Source organism: Anopheles maculipalpis, chromosome 3RL (assembly GCF_943734695.1).
Source record: "Anopheles maculipalpis chromosome 3RL, idAnoMacuDA_375_x, whole genome shotgun sequence".
Lineage (NCBI taxonomy): Eukaryota > Metazoa > Arthropoda > Insecta > Diptera > Culicidae > Anopheles > Anopheles maculipalpis.
The window spans coordinates 69,430,859-69,449,977 of NC_064872.1; the positions used below are offsets into that span (position 1 = coordinate 69,430,859).

The 19,119-nt window shown below is 43.8% G+C and overlaps 2 protein-coding genes across 2 annotated transcripts in view; both read right to left on the bottom strand.

Moving 5' to 3' along the window:
- Positions 1–19,119, bottom strand: part of LOC126561499 (ubiquitin-protein ligase E3B) — a 480,330-nt gene that overhangs the window by 454,711 nt on the left and 6,500 nt on the right. The gene's annotated exons all lie outside the window — the stretch shown is intronic.
- LOC126563289 (DNA-directed RNA polymerases I, II, and III subunit RPABC2) overlaps positions 1,672–19,119 on the bottom strand; it is a 152,102-nt gene continuing 134,654 nt past the window's right edge. Inside the window, exon 3 of the mRNA XM_050219919.1 lies at positions 1,672–1,682. The gene's annotated coding sequence lies outside the window, so the exon portion shown is untranslated. The remainder of the gene's footprint in view (positions 1,683–19,119) is intronic.

Below are 19,119 nucleotides of genomic sequence, written 5' to 3' on the forward strand. Positions count from 1 at the left end.
ACGTGTGCGCCACTTCAAAACTCGTTCCAAAAAATCAAAGAGCGCAATTCAAATGCGAAAAGTGCATTCCTGTACCTCACAAGCTGCTACAATCAGACGCTTCAACAGCTTCAACGTTCTCGTGCCCACGGCTTGAGAGGGCCAAGACAAAAAAGAAAAAAGAAATCATTATTATTTAAATAAGACAACCCATCTCCAGTCATTTGTCGGTTGTGGCAACAGAAGCTGACATTTCTTGCGTGATTCTCGAGCCACTCGGGAGCGAGTAGAATTTTTCGAACACAAACAAAACCGTGTGCTGTGCTCACGAGCCCTAAACGCCGTGCCAAAGCAAATATGTCGGTGGCACACTGAAGTGTGTCAGCATCCCCAGGGAGTCGCTTCGACTAACCACAGCGTCAAAATGGGAACCAAAATGGGGGGGGGGGGGGGGGGGGGGAAAAACAGAAATCGAAATCGACGCCTAACCATTACGCAATAACGCAAAACAAAAGGCTCCTGAGCCAAAAGCGAAAGGGTTGAGAGTATGTGTAACTTCTGCTTGACTCATCACTTTTGACATTATGTTGGGAAATGTTTCCCTATCACTTGTTAGGCGAGAGTGCGCGCGAGCGGCCAAGAACTGTAAGAATGTTCACCATATTGACAGGGAATTTTTTGCTTTTCGGGAGATTTCACATACATTTGAAGGTGGAGAAAGGAGAAGCTTGTTTTGGATTTTATAACACGTAACTGTGATTGGGTTGTGGCGAGAAACTGTTGACGAAAGCAAAAGATGACAGTTCTGGATGGCTTTCGCCATCCACTGCTGACAGTCCTGATAAAACTGAAGAGAAAGTCAATTTTGATTTTAAATTACGCCAACCAAACGTCTCCCTGTGTGAGTAATGCACTCAGCAAGAATAACTTGAAGTTCCCATCGAGCATTATAAAGATTGCAAGAAAATGATAACTCACACTCGAAAGTCGTCGAACATTCTTGTGAAATTATTTTTCCATTCCAACTAAACTCAAACCAAAATAAGCCTCTCAAGAGTGGGACAAACCCACTTAAACTGTTCCGCAATTTCCGCCACTAACCTGATGCTACATCATTTGAAAGTCAAATAAGCACTTCCTGATGTCCTTCGTGTACCGTATGCTCCCACCTTATTGGTTGTTTTTGTCGCACTTGACCTGCCTTGCAACGGTACCTTCCGGCTGGGCGAAGAAACCATGAATGAATCCTCGAAACGAGCTTTCTTTTACTGCCACCTTTTATCGCCGATGTGCATCCCGCCGGGCACCGGGTGTTCGTGTCTTATCGGTACGGAATCTGATTCACCCTGCAAAATGCCACTAATCAATCGAACGACGGTTTTCGCACTGCCAATCCACAAACCGTAACCATCGGCACCTTAATGGCCCCGGCACTGGAAGCAACTGGTCCGGGATACTGCGCGCCGTCCCGACCGACCGCCAGCCCGACGAGAAGGCGATTTAGAATTCAAATTTATTCGTCACGGAACACACACACACACACACACACACACACACACCCATCGTTGTGTCATCATCGGCACTGACTTTATCGTCGGTTGGGTTCGGTCGGTGCGCGCCGGTGAACTTGACCTCCTGGCTTAGTGAAATTGAAATATGCGTCATTTGAATGCGATTTGAGTTTTACTTTGGCTTCACTTTTCCTGCTTCACGTGTACGTGAAACACGCTCTTTCTCCTTGTGTGTGTGTGTGTGTGTGCTTTTGGGAAAATCTGGCCTTTTAGGGAAAGGCGCAAGCAGGCAGACAAAAGGGACTGCTGCATGTGGTCCCACAGACAACTACTGCACGGAATGCATCCGTTTTGGGTCGGAAGCAAAAAAAAAAAGAAGAACGGCACACACACACACACACACACTCACATACGTTTACATATGAAGCGAGTGTGTACGACGCTACGCTCATACTAAGTGACTTCTTCACTATAAAAAGGATGTGCAATCGGTATGCCGAGCAAGTTCGTCCTGCATGATGCCCGTACACGGGTTTACGACCGTTGCGAAGGACGAAGCGTTGCAGTTTTTTGGTCGTGTAGCTTTAGGGCGAGCAGTGTTTGGTGGATCGTGGAGGGTAGAAGGAGCCTTTTCCTGGTTTGCGAACTGGGTACTCGTAGGTCATTGACCTAGTGAAAGTGAAAAGTTCGTGTGTGGAAGTGTGTGTGTGATGGATGTGGAAGGGTGTTTCTTTGGTTGGTGGAAATATAGTCGTTGAAGAGTTGTTTTGGTGTCTTGAGAGATTTTTTTTGCGAATAAAGGACCCCATTTTTGGGAACTTTATTTAATTGAATTAATTTTGTTCCACACATGAGAGAGTTTTAAAAAGTATTGAAAATTAGAAGCAACAACAAACATTAAAAAGAACAAATGGGAAAATTAAAAAAAAACTGTTAAAACTTTAATAAAAACATTACAACACATACCATCAATGTTTAGATTGTGATAAGTTTTCCGATTGTTTAATGATGCGACAACAAATTGAAAAAGTATAAAGAAAATTAAATTGTGATAAAAATAAATATCAACATTATGAAGTAAAATGGTTAAAATACTGTTTCTACCTTCAAAAGTTTGTTGATTCAAAAGAAAACAAAACATAAGAAAAATTAAACAGACAAGTCTAAACAAAACAATTACTACTAATTTGCATATTGTAAACATAATTTTCTATATAACTCCTTCAAAAACATGAAAACAAAAGACAAGCAAATCGATTTAAAATAGGAAACTTAAAACTTCCGCCAACAATAGCACTCAAAAAAAGAAATAATTGATAGCAACAGGAAAATAGGAAAAATAACCTAGCGGAACGAAAAAAAAACTCGCCCACCAAAGGAAAACACTCCATTATTTGGGAAGGAAGGTACGATACCGTCAAATGGTTGACAAAACAGAAAAAGGTAAAGCAATAAAGATAGTAAAAAACATCGCAACGAAAACAAATGATCCTTTTGAATGCTTTTATTCATTGCGAACCATTCCACTCAACAAATGGGAAAAGTGCAGCGGAAAAATGCATCCCGTGGAAAAGTGTGTGTGTGTGTGTGTGTGTGTTTGTGTTTGGCTTCAAACAGGAAAAAATAATAGAGAAAGTGTGTAAAAAAAAAAAAACATCAGTCGGAAATTGAAATTAATTTCACAAACTGTTGTTTTACTCTTCTCTCCTTGTTTCATGCACTTTTCAATCGCCATTCTACCGATTCACCGATGGAACTGCCAGTTGCATTTTTTGCTGCCTCACAGTGCTCCACTCACCTTCACACTCATCTCAAGCATGCATCTCTACTGGCCAGTGTGCTCCAATATATTTATTATCATGGAAATTTATTAATTTTACAAATGCAAACAGAAAGCAGAAATTGCGAAAGTGAGAAAGGAGCGCTGAAACTACTCTACCGCCCACAACATCCATCTCGTGGGAGAGGTAAAAGGAAGGAACAGTAAATAAAAAATGGAGAAGAGCAGCAAAATAAAAAGGCTTGAAATGCAAAACAAACACAAAATGTGTGTGTGAATGTGTGTGGGGGGCGTAGTAGAAAAAAAAATGTGGACACAAAACCATACAACAAACAAAAATAATCATCCACCATTGGCAAAAAAAAAAAAAACCCCGGGCAGAAACTTCGAGAGCTGGGGAAATTAATTATTTTTCCAATTAAAATTTAATATAAATGATAAAAAGGACACCCCGCGCACATCTCGCGGCCGTGGGTGAGAGTTAATACGTGTCTATATTTGCTTTACGAATAGGTTTCCTTTTATCTTTGCGACGAAATAAAACATAATATTACCCGCTGGCTGGCAAGCCCGTTCCGTCCATTCCAAGGTTGTTTTTTTTTTTTTTTGCTATCGGTGCTTCCACACATCCGGAAAATGGAGCATGCAATACAGACCAACCAAAAACAAAAAAAAGGTCTCTTCGCTCCTGTGCACTTATCGGGCGAGATGAATAAAAAATCAACCAACCAGTTAAAATAACTTTCCACTACTCCACAATGCACGGAGAGGAGAGAGAGAGAGAGAGAGAGAGAGAAAAACGCATTCATTTCCGGTACTGGTTATCGGGAAAAAAAGAAGAATCATGAAATGTGAAAACTATTTATTTTTTTCTTTCGCCCTTCCGTATTTTCCCAGCGCTCAAATGGAGGTCCTTCATGGTAACCGTTTAAAGGCGCACGACGAGTGCATTAGTTTTATTTTTCAAATTTGAAGTGTTTTACAGTAAATTACACCTCGGAGCAAAATACGGTGCACTTGAAGCGCCCAGGAATGGTTAAGCAATGGTAGGTTTGGCCTTGGCACAGTGGAAAAACAAGAACCCGGTGTGAAGTGTTGCCCAGGAGTGTCGTTTAAACTGACCCCGAGGGCAAACATAGTTTCACACTCGCCAAATGCAAAGATCGCACAGCAGGTGGGCCGAGATTTTCGTGGGACTTTGTATGACGGTAAGGACCTTTGGCAAATTTTTCCAACAAGTACCACGAACAGTTTGTTGGGAGTTTGAAGACTCGAATGCTTGTGTTGATAAATGAGGGCTTTACAAATAGGTGTTGGATGTGTCGTTTTGTGTTCGGTAATAGTTTCGGTTGGAATTGCCTTCGGCGATTGGAAGGATTCAAAGATCCACAAGCCACTTAACGATCGATTTTCAACAGATGTCAGATTTTTGTGGTGATTCTTATGCATAGTTTTTGATCGTTTTCATTATTTATTTCTATACTTTTTAAATAAAACACATTAGAAAGACAGTAGATCGTTCATTAAAAGCTTATGATGATGATTAAAAGCTTCCTTTCTCCCTTATCATTCCTTTCTCTTACTATCTCCCATTGCAACAAAAATATGTCAAACACTCCTAGAGAGAGAGACCGAGGGAAAAAAAGGAAAGCAAAATCGCCATCATGCCGGACAGTACCGTCGACAGCGAGACGCGCGATAAAGCATTGGCAGCCCAACTTCCTTAAATGACCATCGTCCGAGACAAAAGCTCTACCCCTTTGGTACGGTCCCCTTTCTTACACATTCTCCTGCAAAATCAAGATTTTACTCGCACCAATTACTCGCCAGCTGGAAAGCTGGACATTGTAGCAAGCGACACAGGAAAGCAAACCAAGGACTCGGGACAGAATTTTCCCAAAACGTTAGAAGCCTCCCATACACACAGCTTCCCACGAAAATGCAACGGCCAGAGCAAAACGAGTTTTTCATCGATCTCCGAAACGAAGTTTGCAATGTTGTAACCGATTCCGGGGAGCCTGCTGGAACCCTGCTGATCGTCTCTGCTGCTGCTGCTGCTGCTGCTGTTGGGGAAAAAAATGCTTGCTGGTTGAGTTGATTTTCATTCTTTTCCAAGTCATTCGGGCAAGAAGAAGCTACCATTCTCATGGCGTCGGATGGCTGGACGGGCTGGGCATGGGATTGCTACGTACGATGTGAGTGACGGTCGTTCTCGTTTTCTGTCATGACAAGTGACAGACTAACGGAAGTGAGCTGAATCGATCCACCTAGATATCGGCAGATGTGAAGAAAAGAGTTATTTGATTGCGAAATTCCAATAAAACATTAATGCTTGTCCCGAAAACCTTTGGAGATTGAGCAGTTTTTAAGATGTTGAATAAGACTTCTAATTTCATCTTATTCATTATTTAATTTATCTTATTGACACTACATACAAATTTTATGTCCTTCTTCTGAACAAGCATCTGCTACGAAAAAAAAGCTTCTCTTAACGCGGAAATATATTACATCTTTTAATTAATTTCCCATTGAAACTGCTGCGGGAACGACCCGTCAAAATATCGCAAAAGGCACAAAAAAAGCCTCCTTCCTCGCACGGTCAGCAATGAAGAGATTTCGCAAAACCATCCGTACATCACACACGTTGTCATTCCTGTTACCGTACGTGAGAGATTCTCCGTGCCTGGAGCATCCGCCGTCGAACCAACATCCACCGTCTGTCGATCGATCGATCGACCCAGAAGGCAAAGCATCCACGCCGAAGCGATTCGAAAATGCCAAACTACTGCAACTGCTCACGATCTCAATCGGTAGGCATTCCAACTCCTTGGGGAATGCTTCTTACTTCGTCGATCCAACCTGGGAAACGTGAATGAACGTACTGTGGTGCCACGCCACGGACGGGTCCGATTGCCCACGACGCCACCGGAGCCTTTTACCCATTTTCGCTGTTATTATAGTGGCCGTCTGTGCGGATGTTTCTTTTTTAGTTCTCCATTTGGTTGGCCTGCAAAGCGAGTGTACCACTCATAATTGCACCAAACGGTGGCGTTGTGATTTATTGCGATGCCGGAATTTGTCTTGTATCAATTAGACTGTCTCCCGGTTTTGCCTTTTGCGGTTCACCGTCTCAGCCGGTGAAGCGCTGGAATCGGTCACCGAATGCTGTGTCCTACAGCTGCTGTACGGTAGACGCCATCGAGACGCCTTTCTTCGTTTTCTACCACGACAAGACGAGCGAGCGAAAGACGTTTGACATAAATCATCGTCTTCAATCGCGTTTTCTAGCTCACGGTCAATCCCTTGCGAAACGTTCCTGTGCGCTGATTGTAAATTGGGGTTTTGCCAGAAGTTTTACTCGGGAACCGTTGAATTGACATAAATTAGCCAATTGTTGTGCTGTAATTGGTGAGTTGCGTGTACACCCTGTTACCGCACCGTACGCGTGGTGCGGTCTAATTATTGTCCCCCATAATGTGTGGCTCTTGTTTCGCTTTTAGCAAGCTTACCCTCTTCAATACGTTTGCCAGCGTTCATCGATACTTTTGCAAGAGACTTTTCATCGATTCGTACCTTGTCACCCCATATCAACCCTAACGAAAACAATGTGCGCAGCTGTGACACTGGCTAGAAAATCTTGTGAGCCGCAAAACTTTGTCCAAAAAAAGGGTATTTTTCGCACCAAATAATCTTAACAAAACATGTTTTCTTATCATAGCGAAAGTGAGAAACAAAAAAGCAGAGCGTGTTTAGTTTTTCCTTCCAAAGAAAATAACATCCAAATGTGTTTTGAAATCTTAATACAGAGCTATATAAGTAGCGAGTATTCTTCCCGAACAGTCATCGCAGTCTTCTGTTGGTTTTTTTTTTCAACACTGCTTTCCCAAATTTCCTCCGCAATGCGTTGAGCATTGTTCCGCTTCCGATAGTCTAATAACAATCATCTTAACGCACACCATGATCGGCACCCATGTCGGTGTCGATTCTCGGGCAATACTGCTACCCCTCCGACGGGTTTATATCGGTTTCACTTTCATCTGTTCGCTCCGCGCTCCGGCAGAACACTTGGTTCAGGGTGAAGAAGCGACGAGTCGTCGTCTGCTTTCCTGGAAATCTCCCCGAAGCACTCCGGTCGGTGTTATTATGTCACGCAATATATTACAAAACATGGCTAATATGCGAATCGCGGTGGTGGAAGATCTTTTTCGTTGCGTTCTGGATGGCGTCGGTCCCTGTGTCTGCGACTGAGAAACGTTGAGGGGCAAATGAGAACAGGAAATACGTTACGTGATACCTGCCTAATGGAGGACTTGCTGAACTAGCGTGATTGGACGTGTATTCGTTGGTGAATCCTTGGTAGCAATATGGAGCTCTGTTTTGGTCTTACTAAGCTTAGAAAACGCTGAAGATTAGAGATGATATTTCCAAAACTATATTCTTCAGTATGAAAAAAAAAAACTAGAAGAATACATGAAGCTTGAAGAAAAGTCTTTTTTCTCGGAAAAAATATTTCCTGATAGTCATGATCTGATCCGTTTGTGATATCAGCTGCTGCTTCCTGCTACTAAGGGACATAAGTTTTCTTACACAAAAAGGCAAAATTCTTTTATCAAAAAGAGTCCACAATTTCTGTTAATAAAAAGCGATAAATTTCTATCCATTAGCGCTCACAATCATTGTTGGTAAAACAGGAACCCAGTTCCACAAAAGGCCGCGTGCGCTGCTTTACGACTTGATGCTTACTTTAATTGCAACCTACACGATGCACATGGCAAGGACGTTCGAGGTTGAGGTTTGGTTTTTCCACACCATCCTGCACGGAAGATGCGTTCGACTGGGCTGGACCGGACCGGGGAATATCTCGAGGGACATTGTTAGCTGCCGGATGCTAGACGAGCGCTGGTGAACGCACGCCAGGGTAACAACAATGGCCGATAAATAATGATAATGATAGCAAATTAAATGTCAACGCCTACTCAAATCATACTCATTTTTTTTCCATCCGGAATTTGGTTCTGCTCGATCCGTTCCTGCTTGCTTTGCTGGTGTTGTTTTGTGCGAGGATATACGAGGAGTTGAATTAGGGAATAAGCAACGAACTTTCCCATCCCATCGACCGCCGCTAGGGACAGCCGAGAGATATAAAAAGATGTATCCGGTAGAGATATTAGTGATAGATTGTAGCTATTGCAACATCTCATTGCCATTCGAATGCAATTTAGTGTGCCCTTGGCCGCCGGCAGGACACACTTTCCCCTGCTTTCTTTTCCTTGTCGTGCATAATTATGTCACTCGCGCTTTCCGTTTTGTATTTTGGAGTTCTTGCTATTGCGCCTGCGGAAGGTAATGTAGACATGTGTGCCATAAATAATACTGCGCCGCATAGGAAGTGTGTCGACACCCGTGGAGGACCGTGCCAAACGATGGACCAGAAAAATTATGACCATTGACCGTACCCTGCCAGGGGAAGGAAAAACACCAAACAAAAAAAAAAAAAAACAGGGAAACAAAAATCCGAAAACTAACCCTCCACCTGAGAATGGCAACGCATTACGTGGCTCGGGTCGGTGCTAAACCATTCATTTAAATGACCACCGTTTCATCCCTGTTTCTTCCGCCAGACCGTACCTGAATCGGAAGGATCATTTTTCGGCCTGCCGCGGGTGCATTGGTCACCGCCAGGGCCGACAGTATCATTTATCATATTTGACTACTGACTGACGGCGTCTCGTTTTCGCAAACGACCCTGCGTGATCCTGACGCATTGAACACTGCGGGCGTGAGGGCAATGGATCGCGAGAATGGCTGACTAGTCTTTAGGGCTCATTCGTCTCATTGCCTCAATCGTTTTTATAATTGTCGGTTGACGGGACGCGAGAAAACCCGACCCAACCCCGTTTTTATGTGACACCCTGGGCACGTACCACCCTGCCGTCCTTACGGTTGTGGGGTGGTGAATGCGTGGAAGACAAAAAGCTACGACCAACGTGTGGATGTTGCGTGCACTCATGACGTTTCAATTTTCATGTTAAACTCATTTCGTACTTGACTGATGTTTCGAGTCACCCATTGGCTGGGTTTTGTTCCCATTGGCAAAGGAATATTGCATCACAAAGTGTTGCATTAAAATGGAAAATGCATACAAAAGTGTTTCAGTGAGTATTTTACCTTCGGATACTTAAAATGGCTTCGCAGATGATATTACAACAGGATCAGATGAAGGTTGGAATTTCTGATCATTCGTGGATGTTGTGTAGTTGTTTGGGCATGTTAAGCCTTTTCCAGGATGTTTTTGGTACTATAACTCCAGGCTGTCTTGGTCCACATTTTCTGACCTCCCTGGCTTCATTAGTAGAAGCTTACAGTAAGTTCTGTAAACTCCTGGACAGTCTGCCCTGGCTTCTAAGAGACCCGCTGGATCAGATTTGATATTGATATGTGAAATGTGATGCCACTAATGATAATTTTGCAACTTCATCTGGAATCTACGGCATGAAAAGATAAAACCCTATCCAATTCTAAAACCAACTAAGAATTCTCAATTCTTGATCAGAATTCTTTACAGAATCTGTTCGCTTTTCCGCATTTTCAACCTTTTTTTAAACACAAAAACATCTTCCCCCTTTTCCAAGTCGGGAAAGTGCGCACCAATCTACTCCGGATCAATACACGCCACAGGGTATTTTTGCAATACCCAGCGTATCCCGTATGTCAATAAACCCATTCATCGTCCGGGGCACTTGTTCCAAACCATCTTTTTTTTTTGTTGCTCTTCTACCCAAAGAATTTGCTAAATGACAAAAGACATTCTTCGTAATCACGTAGAATGGAACTAGTTTCTCGTGTTGGGAACTTTTTACACATCTATTTCTTTGCTTCATCCCATTGCTTCATTCTTTAACTTTATTTACTTTGCGTACTCTTCTGAATCTACGCCCTCTGAGCCGTTACGGCTCAGAATGAAGCAATCGCCTCGAAGCAAACTCTCCTGTGTGCCGTTTAATTTAATCGTCAGTCAGAGTCTTCATTGACTCCGAACCGGAAAACCCCTCCTCACACACACACACACAAAAAAACCCAGCCCAGGACACTCGGCGAATTTGAATACGGTTGCATTTTCCCCGCTTGACAAGAAACTAACTCCCTCAGCAAATTTTCCCCCTTTTTTTGGTGGGTGTGTGTGTGCGTATTTCCCGATTCTCCCGGTGAGGGAATCGACGGTTGAATCGACCCTAATTTTCCACCACAACCCGCGGAAGGCACCGGGCGCGTTACGTCGTTACGCGTTAGCGTGAACGCATCGCTTCGTTCGGCAAGCGCATCCGACCGCCGGGCCCGGGTGTGCAATTATGTTTATCTTTCTCAAGCAGCGAGCAGTTTTCCTGGGGGGGGTAGCAGCAGTAGTACAACAACGACGAACAATGTTTTGTGTTGTTGGACAGGTTCAAAAAGCCGTGAAAAATAACATTTCAATCCGCGTGTAGCATAACAGCGAAAAGGACGACGCAACCCACCGACCGATCCTGATGGATTGGTGAGCCGGGCCGGGGTGTGGGTTGATAGGACGGTGGTTTTGTTTTTTCCTTCACCTTTTGGCGTAACGATTTGTGTCTGATAGGAAGTAAGAGGAAGAGAGCGAGCAAAAATAATAACAATAGAAGATATCTTCTAACTCCTTCACAACCGACAACGAATGATGATGCACACACGCGAGAGGATTCGCCGTTTTTCTCGGTATGCTTTTCGATTAACCAGATTTTCCCGGGGCACTTTTACCACCCACCATCACCAGTGTCACCCGATCGAATGGTGTAGTCGAAGCAGCGCGTGTACTTAGGTGGACGTGCCCGGTGGAAAATCCTCGTGGAAAAATTGCTCCATTATTTCAGCTGATTCCGGTCTGGCCGCGACCGATCGCCCGAGGTGGCTCTAGCCTTGGCAGGAAACCTTACGTACGGCGAGTGAGTGCACGATGGCTTATCTGTACACTTTCTATTATTCAAGCAGTGTTTTAAAGCGTGGGTCGAATCGAACGCTTGCCGTGACCGTTGGAATGAAAAACGCATCGGAAAAGTGATGGTTAATAATAAATTGATCCGGCAAAGTGCTGTTTTTGGAAGCAATCATTCTTTTAAACACTGTGATTGATTCATCTTTACTTTAGGTTTGAAATTTTTTAATTGTTTTCAATTCAAAATTATTCTTAATGAGTTCTTGGAATCGTTTAGTGTAGATATTAAACTTAAATCGATCGATGTCAAAATAAATTGATCAAAGAACTTACTCTTTATTTTATTCTGCAACTACCAGTCACATTCGTCCAACATTCAGCTATGTTTCTGCTAACATGTTGTGGAAAACATATTGAAGCCCAAGAAAGAAATGGTTTAAATTACAAATTTTCTTACTAATACTATGACTGCAAAATAAATTGCCTTCCCGTTTCGCCACTTTCAAGCATTATCAGTAATAATTCCACCCAGCCAACCTCTCTTTGTGTCCCCCAATAACTGCCCCATTTTGTCCGCTTCCCAGCTCCAGCGTAAGCTACAAAATTAGGCTCCAACGCCAGGCTCAAACCGAAAAAAACGATTGATGACAGCTCACCCAGCACGGCCCATCCTCTGTCACCGGATTTCGTGCTGTCAATTTATCTCAATAAATACACGCCATTCGGAGGCGTTTGCTGCAACTCCAACCCCAACACCAACCTCGCCCAACGACACCTTTGGCAGAGGATCAAATGAGATGATTAATAATGTCATTTGTTTTGCTCGAGGATAGTCATGATCCCGAAGAAGGAGTAGAAGAAAAAAAGGAACTCGACAAACTCGACCCTTTTTCCTACCCAGAAGCCAGCAAATGGATCAGCTTTTGAGGAAGGCTTTCTTGCACCGTCAAATTAAACGCTTTTTACCCGTTCCCTGAAATGGCAAAAACAAACCACGAAGCTTACCCACCAACGAAAATGCCTCAGCGACCCGACCTGACTGGCTGCCTAATAAGACACGATAATTGCAGCAGCACACGCCAAAACAAACACGGACAAATCGGCTCCTGTTCTTTAAACCACACTTGCCACTTGCACTCGTTGCAGATGCTGCTGCTGCTGCTGGACGGTCCGGAGAATTGGACCCAAATTGCAGCGTCCCGTACAATTATGCTCGCTTCAAATGGGAACCCATTGGTTGCCGCAAGCGTTGCTTAAACCATCCCGATTGAACAAATTATCCGAACCGAACCGTTTGCCGCATGAGTCGCGTAGCGTGTCAACATACTGATCTCTGGAAGGACAAAAACGAACAAAAAAAAAAAGCCTTAAATCCTTTTACCCTTCCAAAAGGGAACCCACCGTATGATTATGGGGTACGTCGAGATATTTCAATGACTCGTCTACTTCTTCGTTTTGCTGCAGCTCGAACTTAACGCCAGAGTTTTAGTTTCAAGGCACAGAATGGCTCAGTTAAGCCAGATGGACAATTGAAGGAAATTTGCTGGTGGCGCCTCGGGCAATAGGCGACAACTTCACGCCAGGGATGTCCCGAAACTTTGGGACTAGCATCCATTTTCAAAAGAGCTATGGTAGGGCTTCATTGGAAATCTATTCCCGAGGAACTCGAGGCAATTTTATTGTAATATTGAATAGTGCGTTTCGGGGACATTTCTTTCTTTGTTGAGCATTCAATCAAGCGTAATTCTTTAATGTCTTTTGTGCGTTGCATTATCATGGTGCTCTAGTCTTTGGCAAGGGGTAAAAAATTCCAAAGAAAATAAATTGGTAAACACATTTAAGAGAAGGAGAATTCTTATATGCCTTGTATAGGAACTTGTCAGCTACAATGTATACAAAACAACGACATAAAACAAACACTTGTTCTAATTCGAAGCATATCGCTGCTGTTATTTCAACGTGCTACTTTTCCCGGAACAACCAAACTATTTGTGATGTCACTATCATCCGTTCTTGTTTATGTCTACAAGGATCAGTTCCGATCACCTCCACAAACAACAGACTAGACTGAAGGACCAATCGGACAACCAAACGCATCAAACACCCATACACCCATAACACCAAGCAAAAACAAACCAAACAGTCCAAATATCCGATTCCGCTCGTTCCAGCTCCGATTGGCGTGGGACTTGGTACCTCGGTTACGGAGGGATGCTGCTAACGAGCGGCTGCATCCACCAAGGATTTACAATCGTGCGCGCGTTTGCTTCCTTCCAAGCAACCCTTTTAATAATTTATCTTATATTAAAAGTTTTCCCGGTATTAAAATCAACACTCTCCGCTGATGTGATCGTGACGTTAGGGTGCGACCGCTAGCAGACACTTTGCTTACCACCCTCTGCTTTGGAGGAGATGATAAAAAGGGGTTATCACCCTAGGCCACCAACGGCCTAGGTACTGCTGATGATGCTTTGATGCGGTGCGCCAGAACTAAATCACCACCAACATTCTCCTGTGCATTCGGGGTCGGAGACGGGCGCTAACTTTACGTCCTATCGAAATGTTAACGATAATCCTTTTGTGTGTCATTGTTTGATTAGAATCAACCCGCTGGGAAGAGAAAGACGGTCGCATCAGTCAGTCTATTTTGTGTTCCCATTCTTTCGCCTGACACTGAATGATTATTTTGATAAATGAATCAAGTACCGTCGGACAAGGCTGTGAAGTTGGGGTTTCGGATTTGGCTATCAGGATTTGCCCAGACGAGACCTAGAGGTTGGTAAGGATATTTACTTTCAATTTCACAAATATCCTTCCACGCATCCACAGCGAGTAGTATAATTAGACCCCTTGTCCTGGAACATCAAACTTTCCAACCACTTTTTTGACAAAGTTTCGACTTGGCCGTCACCGTTTGGCAACCGGTGCATGCGGCAGACGGTCACACAAAACATGTAATTCTGGTAGCACACCTTGCTGCTTGTCCGATGTCAGATTCGAGCGAACTGATAACGGAAGCCGATTGACGATCACTTACGCCATCCGCTGGGACGTGCGAAATCTTCCTTCCAACCGCAACCGCAAGACTGTAATAAACGGGAAGCAGCAAATGCAAGAAAAGATGACCCTCCCCATAGCCGGACCTGCATCTCTCGGCGGTCGTAAAGCGTCGCTGGAACAATCTGTTGATGGTTTGCTTACTGGCGTGAACGATCGCCAACATAAAACACTCGTCGCTCTTCTCTTCCGCTGCAACGATTAATCCAACGGCGGAGGATTATTTTGCCCATCTTTCGACCCGTCGAAGAAAAGTCAACGGATCATTCACCAAAGAGAAGGCTGCGAGAGTTCATACCGCAAGGTAAAGTTGCGAACCACGAAGCTTGGTTGGATATCGACGCACGGATCGAGCCCGGTGTACTTCATCAACGTCATTACTTTATCGTACATTTTGCTTGCGTGCCCCGAAGCTAAGAAGCAGATTTTTTGACTTTAAGCCCTCGCAGACTGTGGAGTTGAGAAAATGGCGACGGCTTTGATGATGATGATGATGAAGATGATGGTGTTTTGCGATACAGTAAACCTAACTACTGGTGGTTGTAGATTGTTTTATTGAATATTTGTACCTTCGTAAACGACGTACATTTGTGGAAAGGTTAATAGCTTAACGTGTTTCATGAGCATTGAATATAGCTTGTTTGCTTTACTGTCTTTATAATTTTGTTGACAATATTTTTAAACAAAAAAAAAAGGCAATTCCCTCTTAGATCCTCTCTTAACCGAGTTGTTGCAAATCTTCCCTCTTTATAAAACGAGGGTACTTACCCCTTTTTTACTCATTTTCCCAGCGGACTGCTTTTCCTGAGACGCAATCACCCTTTCGTCAGTCGTCCGTATCAGGACCGGACCCGTGAAGCTGCGAACAAGGATTCGCTCGGAAGCAGTTCCAAAACTCAAGCACTCTCGTTGGTGCCGCGGCCAAAAACACATTCTTTACACCCTACTACCAAGCGACCGTACGCTGACAGGGACTTATTTGCCTTTGGCTTTCAACTTGCTGGTTCGTATTTACGGAGAAAAAAAAAAGAGCAATTAAACCCTCAGCAACTCAGGGTGGCGAGGGTGACCGGCAATTCCAATCTTTCCCGCAGCAATTCTGGCTCTATCCTTCCCACTCTGCACACAATAAAAACGTCTCAGAATTAACTGCTTCACCCTCCCCACACCCATCGACCGTCCCTGGGCCGCACGTTTCCTCGATCATTAATCAAACTCCCATTTTGCTCTGGCTGCAAAATACTAATCCGTCATCATCGCGCGGGTGCGCCTCCCGTGGCATGCCGTGCCACGCGGAACGCGTTTCCGGTGGGTGTTTTAAAAACTATTTGTCACTGTTTAAATAGGCGCGATGAAAACGGCCACGGTTAAACTGTCTTATCATCGCGTCTTTTTGTGAAGTGCGTTATTTACTGCTGCTGGGTCGTAGAGGGTAGCCGGGGCCACCGAAACGGAGTCGGATGTGTTCTGGTAAGCGATTCCCGTGCTTGTTGTTTTAACACAGGCTAAACCGAAAGATTAGCTCACCGGGCACGGTCGGATCGAGCAGCCAAATGGAAACGTTTAAAGTTTTAACACATTCCGATAGCAAGCTGACAGGTTGGTTTGCCGATAAAGGCGTGCCCCTCGATGGAAGCGAAATAGAGAAGGAGAATGCAAAAATCTGTACAAAACACACACATATAAAAAGAAAAAAAAACGGAACAGGAGTCAACCTCTCACACCGAAATCCGGTCCAGACATCATAAATCAATGGAACGGAACAGAGAGTCCAGGAGGTTTCGCCATTAAACGCGCCAACTTTAGTCAAGACACGCGTAATCCTTCGGGAAGCATAAAGACAGACTTCGATCGGAGTTTATCTCACCAAAAGCAAGTGTTTTGAATGAGTAAAGTTTTCATTGATTGAGTTGGAAGGAATCATCAGGGTCGAGAATTTATAATATTTCCTATAAAAAAGTAAACTATAATCCTTCGAAGGACCTTAACGAATCTGCAGCAAACAAACCGCAACAAGCGAAACAGACACATCCATCCACATTAACATTGCTGTATTATTATAATTACTGCGACGCGATCGGGACAGATGACTTTAATGTTAGACATTCCTTGAGGATGTCGACGATATGGGTTCTTTTCGTTTTGTCTTTTTTTTTATTCCTTCCGCCACTTAAACACACCAAACGAAGGCATCCAATCCAGCATCCACCTTAACGAAAAAGGTACGTACCGCAGCTAAACAAGCGAACGATGCACATTCAGGCTGCACATGCACCGTGGTCAGCGGTCACCGTTTCGCCATTCATCTTTCGAGAGCCGACCCGACGGGCCCGCAGATTCTCGTGTTGATTCTTACCTTCGTGCCTTGTTCTTACCAACCAAAACACTCCAAAGGATAATGGGCGTTTGGCGTTCTGGCGTTGTCGTTCGTCTCCTTAGCGCTGCATTTTTAATCAAGTCGTAAATGAAACTCACCCAGTAGTCGGCTACCGGAATTTAATGTGAATGTCATTAAAATAGCTTGGCCGCGGCTGGGTTGATACCGGGAGGTTGTTGATTTAGGATGGCAAAGGCGTGTTTTTTTTTTTTTTTTGTTGTTGTTGAAAGAGTCCAAGTTGAGTCACGCTTAAGGTTTTGTGGACAGAGGACAGACTACAGAATAGGGCTCAAGAATTCTTCGAGCAAATTTGGCAGTCAAACCAAGCAGTCAACCAGCTTCTCATTCAAACGAATATCTCTAATGTGAATCAACATTTCAACACAGTGTTATTGCTCGAGCGTTCTGACATCTCGCTCAATAAACACCAATAATCCTACGCAAAACACGTCAAACAACAAACGAAATCAATCATACACCAAACGCTTGGGATCGGTTTGAATTGTGTTCTATTCCGCAGGCCGCGTAAAAATGTAAGGCTGCTAAAAAAAAAAAAACGAAAACCCAAACAATTCTTGCTCTGCTGCAATCGATCTCGTCTGATCACGTTTCACAACCACTTTATTGTTTTTGTGAGCTCGATGCTGTCGATCTCTATCGATCGCAAAGGAAGGGAAAGGTTCTCGAGAGGATCTGTTGTTTGGAGTCCCCGTAGTCCCCGTGTGGGAGGATGTGTGTGTGTGTGCATGTCTACAACAATGTCTAGGTGGGCAGGGATGCAAGACTTCCTGCGTGCAATGCGTACGTGGCGTCGTTGCATCCAGGCGCGAGACGAAACATTGGGAGGCTGTCTTCAATTGTCTTTTCGAATCGAACGGGTACACGTCAAGCCGTTGCGTTTTGACATGCTCGTTTCGTCTCGCATTATTTCTCGTTCGTCGTCGAACGCACGAAACGGGGTAAGGAAACGGTTCAACGGAAAGTGTAAGTGTCTGGATTCTAACCGTCTCGTTCGTTCTGTGGCTTGGCAAGCAGCAAGGCACACACTACAGACATCAAGCTCCATAATAATCAAGTGGAAGACATGGTATGAAGTTTTGAAGGTGACACGGATACAAAATTTAGCACAAACTGCGAAACAACGAGCCATGTAAATTTATTGTTAAATACAGAACAGGAAAAATGTCACACCCCTGCACAGGGTGACTTTTCAGAAAGAATGGAGTATTGCTGGGAATGACTCGTTCAGTTAAGATGATATTTTTTGTCTTTACTGAATTTGAAATGGATAAAATTATATGGAATAAAAAAACTCAAGTCTTATAAGCCTTGAAGTCACTTGAAGTCTTACTATTAAAAAATATTGTCTTTAAGATATTTGTGTATATTGTCTACTCCCTGTTTCGCGAATGGGTGTTTGCCGGATTTTGAAAATGGTTGGTAGACCAGAGTCTAGAAATACTTCTTGCTGTCTACTGTCTCTGTTGGAAACAGTAAGGCAGACACGAGTACTTCCCGCATTCATACCATACCATGCCCCGCTTATTGGCTTAAGGCTTAAGGCTAGAGTCACTACTCGATCGTACGATCACTGGTCGTATGATGTTTCAAATTTTGTATGCGATTTAACACATGAAAAATCTGTCAAATCCCATACAAGATTGTACGTCCTAAAATCGTACAACCGAGCAGTGACTCCAGCCCAACGATCTACTTGGTCACACCGGTCATCATAAGACACCACGTAGCTGGATAGTCATCCCTTACTACGGCAGCACGGTCCGGATGGGAAATGAGCCCTGGTCCTGTCTTATGTAGACCGGCGCCGCTGTAGCCTCACTACCGGCCCGCGCCATGTCTACCACTTTAAAGTCATTGCGACTGGCAGAATTATTCCTGCAGACTATTTACTTCCCCAAAGAAAACCTCTTCAAAGCTCACTCGTTCCAAATATGAATGATCTTCCCTTACACAATGTAAGCCTAATTTGTTTGATGGTCATGCTTTTACGATTATCAAAATCATACATTTTATGAGCTCGAAGGCTTCCCGGCAAACAGACGCACATCACAATAATAATATGATCTGCTAACGGGTCAACGTCGTCCAATAATGTATACCCATGGCCTTCCTTTATGTACTGTTTAATGTCCTTTAAAACAATCTTTTCCCATTCATGCCTTAAAGTTTTCTCAAACCAAAAAAACAAAAACAAAAAACACACACAGAAGCTAAAAGACACATAATTATAGACATTCAGGCAGACATTTGGCGAGTGAGAGCGAAAGCAATTTATCAAATCATGCCCCCAACACATTACACACATCGAACAGTACCAGACAACGCAGCAGCGTCTCCGGAGCTCGGGGCATGAAAACGGTTTGTACCCAAATTTACCCATTTATTTACGTTTACCGGTGTTCTAGATCGAACGATGAGCACCACGGCTGCATTTTTTTTTTCT